Raw genomic sequence first — 8,411 nt, 5'->3', positions numbered from 1 at the left:
AAGTAGGCCTTTCTGCTCAGGAACAGGGGCAATCTCTTTGGACTGGAGGGGTCCAACCTTTGGGGCAGTTATGCCAGGATTTCAGTGAAGGATATAAGAGATGGTTAGCTCTTCATTTGACTTTACAAGCTAGGCCTGCAGTCAGCAAGTTCTGCAAAGTTTGGGACGAGGCATATAAATTATTTTTGTCTTTGGCAGCTTTTCTTTGATTGTCAATGTTTCTTTTCATGTTTTCTCTCCTGCCCATTTATTTAGCTAGTTATATCCCATTGTGTGCTGACATGAGGTAGGGCCAGGAAAACAGAAAATTGTTATCAAATACTTACCAAGATTTTCCTTTCCTGGCCTATCCTCATGTCAGCATAGGACTCCCTCCCTAGTGACCTGTCGCAGGCTAGGTTATCGAACATTTAAGTGGGGGAGGGGCTGTGTTTTATTTAGGTAGGAAGAGGTGGTCCTGTGGGCTCCCGAGGAGGCGTTAACCCATTGTGTGCTGATGTGAGGATAGGCCAGGAAAATTACAGTAAGCATTTGATAACAATTTTCTGGGTATTGTAACAGGAAGTCAGCTAAATCTGGGAATGTAGTCACAGGAAGGAGATACATTTCTACCTGATTTAGAAAGTCCATTAATTAATTTAGGGTGTTGGCTACAGAGCTAGCCAGCAGGAAGTTGAAAGGCCTTCACCTGTTCAGAATGAGGGAGTTAAGGCTCTATAATTTGTTCAGAGAAATTCCTATTGTTTGCTGCCTCCAGAAGCTGTGTCCTGAAGCCATGTGGGCTGGGAGCAGGAGGACAGTCAGCGTGTGCCTCCCGACAGGATGTGTGGGCCTGGGAGAAGACCCCCCGGAGTGATGTGTGCCCGGGACGGTAACCAAGGGTGAATACGTCTCAAAGGTGAGAAGACGAACTGTTGATGTGAAAGAAACAAAGGACTGTGTTGCCCTGTGAAGCTATTATAAAAGGACTATTGAGTGTCCGCATATGGACAAGGAAGTCTGCCCGACGGTAGGTTGGAGACAGACACTTAGGCAGGTTCCAGTTGTGAGAAGGTAGCCGCCCACAGAGGCAAGGATTTATTTTCTGTTTTATTTTATTTTGGATGTTTTGCTGCATACAGCCTGGTGAAGAAAACACCATTTAATAAACCACACTGTTTGTTTGCAAGCACTTGTCGGCTACCTCTCTGGGAAAACGCACCCCCCAAGGGGTCATCCACACCCGCCACCGAGCTAATCCCTCACATATGGTGGAGGATGCGGGCATAAGCAGAGATCCCTGCAAGGAAGTGCATATGTTTGATGAACTTTATCTGGTGCATGAGATTGCACAATCTATGTGTGCAGGAGAGAAGATCCTGACAGAAAAAAAAAAATGTTTTAAAGAGACAGCGGTCTCAAAATTATTTGATGAACTTTGTTGTGTCTGGTGCAAGTGACTGCACAAACTGTGTGTGCAGGAAAAGAGATCTTGCAAGAGAGAGAAAAACTACATGTGTTAAAGAGACAGTGGTCTGAAAATTTTTTGCTGGACTGTGAAAAATTTGTTTGTGGAGTTATTGAAGATGGGGCGTTCAAAACGCCTGAAGAATGCAAAGATAGATGAAATGAGAGACCGGATTCTATGGATGGAGGGGATGTTACCGTCTGAACCAGCCCCATCCATGCCTAAAGAGAGTATACTAAAGAGGAAGGTTGTTGTCCCTAGCAACACTGATGAAACTGCTATGGAGACGCAGTGTGCTCAGATGAAAAGTAAACTCAAAATGGAGGAGATGTTGAAACATCTGATTATATCAAATGCAGCTCAACAGCAAGCAAATGCAGCTCAACAGCAGGCAAATGCGGATTTTCAGCAGAGCTTTGCAGCTCAACAAAAGGCTCATCAAGAGAGCATGGCAGGCTGGAAACAGAGACGCCAGCAGCCAATGGAGGCCATCGGTTTGGAGGAAACCGAGTATGTGTGCAGGGCTGAGTTGGATGCCTTGCAACGGAAAATGGAAGAAAAGGAACAAGCCTTGGAATTGCTTAAAATGGAGCATAGAAACTTGCAGGAAATGAATGAACTACTCAAGTCTCATGTGTTACAGTGGGAAGAATCCACTGCTCTTCTTTTGGTCGAGTTGCAAAAAAGCAGAGAGACTATAATGGAGAAAGATACCATCCTCATGGAAAAGGAAAGTGAAATTCAGACTTTGCAGAAGCAAAGTATGGCTGATATGTTGGAGTTGCGTAATCAGCTGGAAAAAAGTCTTCAGTCTTTGGGAGCTACAAAAATAGACCTGCAGGAGTCGCAGGAACAGAATGTTGCTCTGGAAGCGACATTGTCTCTCAGCGACAAAGAGAAAAGTGAAAGAGAGGCTAAATTACTGAGTACTGTGTATGAGCTCACTACTTTAAGCAATGTGGTAGATGAATGGCGTGCGGACTGTGAAAGTTGGAAAGGGGAAGCCCAACGTGTCCAGCAGCAGTTAAAGGAGAAAGAAGCCTGTGTGGCAGAATTACATTCTTATTCCCAGATGCTAGCCAATGAGGTGAAGGCTCTTATGCAGGGAAAAGGAGATTGTGAACATAAGAGGGAAAAAGTAGAGGCACAGCTTCTGGAATCGCAAGTCAAGGTGTCAGAAGGTGACCGATTGTGTGCTAAGCTGTCAGAGAAGGCAAACCGACTGCAGGTTGAGTTGGACAATGTTACAAATCAGCTTTCTCAAGCAGACAGCAAATCTAGAGAAATTGCGGAAGATTTTTCTATCTTGGAATCGCAGCTGCAAGACACGCAGGAACTCTTACAGGAAGAGAGGTGTCAAAGGCTGAGTTTTAGCACAAAGCTCAAACAAATGGAAGATGAGAAAAATGGCTTCCTGGAACAATTAAAAGAGGAGGCGGAAGCAAAGAAAAACCTATCAGAGCAAGTCGCAACATTGCAAGCTCAGATAGCGGATATGAAAAAACGCATGGAAGAAAGCGTTGGTTCATTACAGTGTGTTGAAGATGTGAAAAAGAAGTTTGATCAGATGCTTGGTGAAGAGAAGACTGTGTCTGCAAAATATGCAGAAGAACGCGCACGTGCAGAAACGGAGGTGCGTGATAACGAGAGCAAAGCCCTGTTCTTGGCTCGCTCTTTGGAGGAAGCTCTAGAGTGTAAGGCTGAACTAGAAAGTGTTAAACAGCTGCGTACAGAAATGGAAGAATTGGTCAGCTCCAAGGATGATGTTGTGAAAAGCGTTCAGGAGCTAGAAAAGTCTAAGCGAGCCTTAGAACAGCAAGTAGAAGAGATGAAGATTCCGTTGCAGGAACTGGAAGAGGAATTCCAGGCAACAGAGGATCTGTCCCAAAGAGGGGATAGTGGGCCTGATGCAGTTTTTAAAAGGATCAGTGTTTTGGGGTCTGTCCTGAGTGAGCCTCAGAAATGTGACGACATGTGGCTTGAATCACCCCTTTGGAATAAACCGTTCCTTCAAAAACTTCAAGCATTGGAAAATGTATCATTAGAACTTCAGCAAACAAAGGAGCTGAGTAAGAAATGTGGTGATTTCTCAGTTCAGGCTGAAAACCTAGTGGAGAAAACTAAGGCTGTTGGTGAAAACGTGAAGCAAATGAATAAGTGCCTTTCAGGGAGTGTTTCCAAAATGGAACTGGTGAAAGACGGGTGGCAGAAGTTTGATCGTGATCTTGAGATGCATTCCATGTGGAATTCAGATAGAGAAAAAGAACTAGGTGACCTTGAGCGGTCAAATAGTTCAGCAGAAAGTGCATTGAAGAAACCTGTAAAAGAATGTGTTGCAGTTCCATGCTTCTTCACTGATGCAGAGAGGAGGTCTATAATGGATACCACCCAGATCGCTGGGTTCAACTGTGTTGTTGCCTTTGACCCCTATGTTGGTGGAAGGAAAGTTGATGAGGTTCTGGTTGGCTACTTCTGTGAAGAGTTTGGCAAGAAATATAAACTGAATATCAAATCAAATAGTAGGCCTTTACTGCGACTCGCTCAGGAGGGCGAAAAGTTTAAGAAGTTGATGAGTGCAAATGCTTCAGATCTGCCTATGAATATGAAATGTTTGGTGAATGATATTGATATCTCTGGGAAAAGGAACAGGGGTCACTTTGAAGAAATGTGTGACAGCCTGTTGTCTCAATTGGAAAATCCTCTGCACAGCATCTTAGAGCAAGCAAAGCTCAAGAAGGAAGATCATTCCCTTTTACAACAAAAAGTCAATGATTGTGTACAGCTGTATGGAGAGGCAACTCAAGTCACAGAGGGATGTCAAGAGTCCCTACTTGGAACAAAGCTTAGTGAAGCAAAGGTTCTCAAAGTTTTGTGGAAAACATTTATGGATTGCAGAGAGAGGCGTCTTAAGAATGTTGAAGACATTAAGACTAGCCCAATTGAGTTGCCTATGGATCACGGTCCTCCATGGTGGATTGGACAGACGGTTATGAGGGACAAGCTGTCTGACATTTATGAGAAAGCTGTCAATGAAGATGACAGAAACGAGAAGGAGCGAAATGATGCCAAAAATGCAGTTGAAGAATGTGTATACGAGATGAGAGACAAACTGTGTGGCATTTATGAGAAATCCGTCAATGAAGATGACAAAACAGTTTCATCCGGAAGCTTGAGGATAATAGGAGGCTTATCAGTGAGTCAGCAGTGCTTGACACATGCGTGCCTGGAAATCTGTGTCCCAACCCTAGGGTTGAAACAAGAGGGGGGGGTATGTAACAGGAAGTCAGCTAAATCTGGGAATGTAGTCACAGGAAGGAGATACATTTCTACCTGATTTAGAAAGTCCATTAATTAATTTAGGGTGTTGGCTACAGAGCTAGCCAGCAGGAAGTTGAAAGGCCTTCACCTGTTCAGAATGAGGGAGTTAAGGCTCTATAATTTGTTCAGAGAAATTCCTATTGTTTGCTGCCTCCAGAAGCTGTGTCCTGAAGCCATGTGGGCTGGGAGCAGGAGGACAGTCAGCGTGTGCCTCCCGACAGGATGTGTGGGCCTGGGAGAAGACCCCCCGGAGTGATGTGTGCCCGGGACGGTAACCAAGGGTGAATACGTCTCAAAGGTGAGAAGACGAACTGTTGATGTGAAAGAAACAAAGGACTGTGTTGCCCTGTGAAGCTATTATAAAAGGACTATTGAGTGTCCGCATATGGACAAGGAAGTCTGCCCGACGGTAGGTTGGAGACAGACACTTAGGCAGGTTCCAGTTGTGAGAAGGTAGCCGCCCACAGAGGCAAGGATTTATTTTCTGTTTTATTTTATTTTGGATGTTTTGCTGCATACAGCCTGGTGAAGAAAACACCATTTAATAAACCACACTGTTTGTTTGCAAGCACTTGTCGGCTACCTCTCTGGGAAAACGCACCCCCCAAGGGGTCATCCACACCCGCCACCGAGCTAATCCCTCACAGTATGTAATGTGTATATATATATATATATATATATATATATATACATGCACACAGGACTTTTTTTTTCTCATAAAATAGGTGCAGGAACTCAACCATGACCCCCCCACCCCCAAAAAAAACCCCTCCCCTCACACACAGCCTCCAAAACGTATCATATAGTGGGTGTGGTCAAATTTCACTAACAGTGCAAGGGTTTGTTGGGGGGTGGGGGTTACACACAAATTGCAGAATTTGGGGGTGTGCTACGTACATAAAGCAGAGTCTAGGAGTGTGCTGCATACAGAGTGCAGAGTTCGGCCCTCTTCCACAGCTGCTTACCTCTGCATCCTCCATTTACATCTCACGTTCACCTCTGCCCCCATCTTCTTCCCCCTCCTTTAATGCTGCACCATCTTCCACATGTCTTACTTTTATTGCTGAAATAAACTGAAGCCACAAGCCAGCTCTAGTACCTCCCAGCACAGTGTAGGTGGCTCAGACTCTCTCGGTTGCAGGGAGATCCTCCAGTGGGGGTTTCGGCATCCGCACGACACCTGCATCTCCCTTGTCCCCATCCTGCACTCTGTGGGAGCTGCTCAGGAGATCAGATCTGTGGGATTAGAAGACAAGCTGTCTCTTGTGAACCCAGAAGCCAGACTTCTGGGTTTACAAGTGATAGTGATGAGCAGGGAGGAGAGAGTCTGAGCCAGATGTGTTGGAACTGAGTTCCTCCAAGTTCCAGCTGAAAAAAGCCCTGGATATATATATATATATATATATATATATATATCATGTATCTGTACGTGATCTGGCAATTCCGGGTAGGGGGCGCACATGTAAACAAGGCAGATCACCATTCTGTCAGTAGGGAAGACATGGATCCTGTGTTCCTGCAAAGCAGGAGGATAGACCCATGCCTTTCCCTAGTGAAAGCACCTCCCACACTGTAGAAAAACACAGGCTAGGCACACAGTTAACCCTTTGTTCTCCGCTGATGCTAACCCCTTTCCAGCCAGTGTCAGTAGTACAGTGACAGTGCATATTTTTTAGCACTGATCACTGTATTAGTGTCACTGGTCCCCCAAAATGTTTCAAAAGTGTAGGTTAGCGTGCAAATGTCCGCCGCAATAGCACAGTCCCGCTATAAGTTGCTAATCACTGCCATTACTAGTAAAAAAAATAAATAAATAAAAATATCCCATAGTTTGTAGACACTATAACTTTTGCGCAAACCAATAAGTATATGTTTATTGCTTTTTTTTTTTTTTTGTAACAAAAATATGTAGCAGAATACATATTGGCCTTAGTTTATGAAGACATTTTATTTTTAACATTTTTTTTGGGATATGTTTTATAGCAGAATGTAAAAAATATTGTTTTTTTTTTTTTAAAGTTTTGACTTTTTTTGTTCATAGCGCAAAAAATAAAAGTGCAGAGGTGATCAAATACCACCAAAAGAAAGCTCTATTTGTGGGGAAAAAGTATAAATTATTACCTGATAACTCCCTTTCCAGGAATCCTCCAGGACGGTCACATGAGAGATGGCTCCTCCTCCTACAGGAAACACAAGCACAGTTAAGTTTAAAAGGCCGCCCCACAGGCTGCCCCACACTTGTAAAAAGATGAACTGGCCTGCTTAAGCGACTAGCTCAAACTATAATTCTAAGTATACAATTTATCAATAGGGTGGGGGTCCACCGTCCTGGAGGATTCCTGGAAAGGGAGTTATCAGGTAATAACTTATACTTTCCAAAGTCATCCTCCAGGACGGTCACATGAGACCCCAACGATGCATACCTAGGGTGGGACTACTGCCTGGAGCACTTTGCGACCGAAGGATAGATCCTGGGCGGAAACCAGGTCGACCCTGTAGTGTTTGACAAACGTCAGATCACTTGACCAGGTGGCTGCTTTGCAGATTTGCTCTGCTGAGGCCCCAGCCCTTTCTGCCCAAGATGTTGATATCGCCCGGGTGGAGCGTGCCTTGATACCGGCTGGTAAACTTTTGTTTTGCCCTGTGTAGGCTGCGCAGATAGCCATTCTGATCCACCTGGCTATGGATAATTTTGAGGCCGCATTACCTTTCTGAGTGCCTCCAAAGAGTATAAATAAGTTAGCTGATTTCCTGATTTCTCTGGTGACTTCTATGTAGTGTAGGATACACCTCTTAACGTCCAGAGTAGAAAAAACCTCCTCCCCTGGTGAGGTTGGGTTTTGGCAGAATGATGGAAGGACTACTTCCTGTGTCCGATGAAATTCCGATGATACTTTCGGAAGGAACAGAGGGTCCGTCCTGAGGATTAATTTATCCGGAAAAATCTTTAAGAAAGGTTCCTTGATGGAAAGGGCCTGTAGGTCGCTCACCCTTCTGGCTGATGTCATTGCCACAAGAAATGCCGCTTTCAGAGTAAGATTCTTTAGATTTCATTCTTCTAAAGGATCAAAAGGGGCTTTGGTGAGTGCCTGTAGTACTAGTGTTAGATCCCATGGGGCCAAGCTAAGGTCTTTGCTAGGCCTGGATCTTTGGATGGATCTAAAAAACCTCTTTACTAAAGGATCTTCTCCTATAGGTTTTTCCAGAAAGATTGACAGAGCTGCCGCCTGCACTTTAAGGGTGTTTACGGCCAGACCTTTGTCTACTCCGTCTAGAAAAAAATCTAGCACAGTGCTAATATCCTTTAGGTTTCTGTTGCTGGGCTCCATTTTAACTCTGTATGTCTTCCATATCTTGTTGTAAATCTTCCTGGTTACTGGTTTTCTGCTCTGGAGCAGTACTTCCGTGACTCTTGTAGATAGTCCTTTATTTAGTAGTATGCTCCGTTCAGGATCCATGCTGCTAGTTGTAGCGTCTGACTGGAAGGGTGATGCGCTCCCTTTTGGGCCAGAAGATCTTCCTGAGCTGGTAGAATCCAGGGTTCTTCCTCCGCCATTTTCCAGAGTGGAGTAAACCATGCTCGTTTTGGCCAGAAGGGTCCACTAGGATTGCCCTTGTCCCCTCCCGATGGATTTTTCTGATTGTC

The sequence above is a fragment of the Pelophylax lessonae genome, assembly GCF_965119305.1.
Source record: "Pelophylax lessonae genome assembly, chromosome: 3".
Lineage (NCBI taxonomy): Eukaryota > Metazoa > Chordata > Amphibia > Anura > Ranidae > Pelophylax > Pelophylax lessonae.
Note: the sequence above shows the minus strand (reverse complement) of the source record.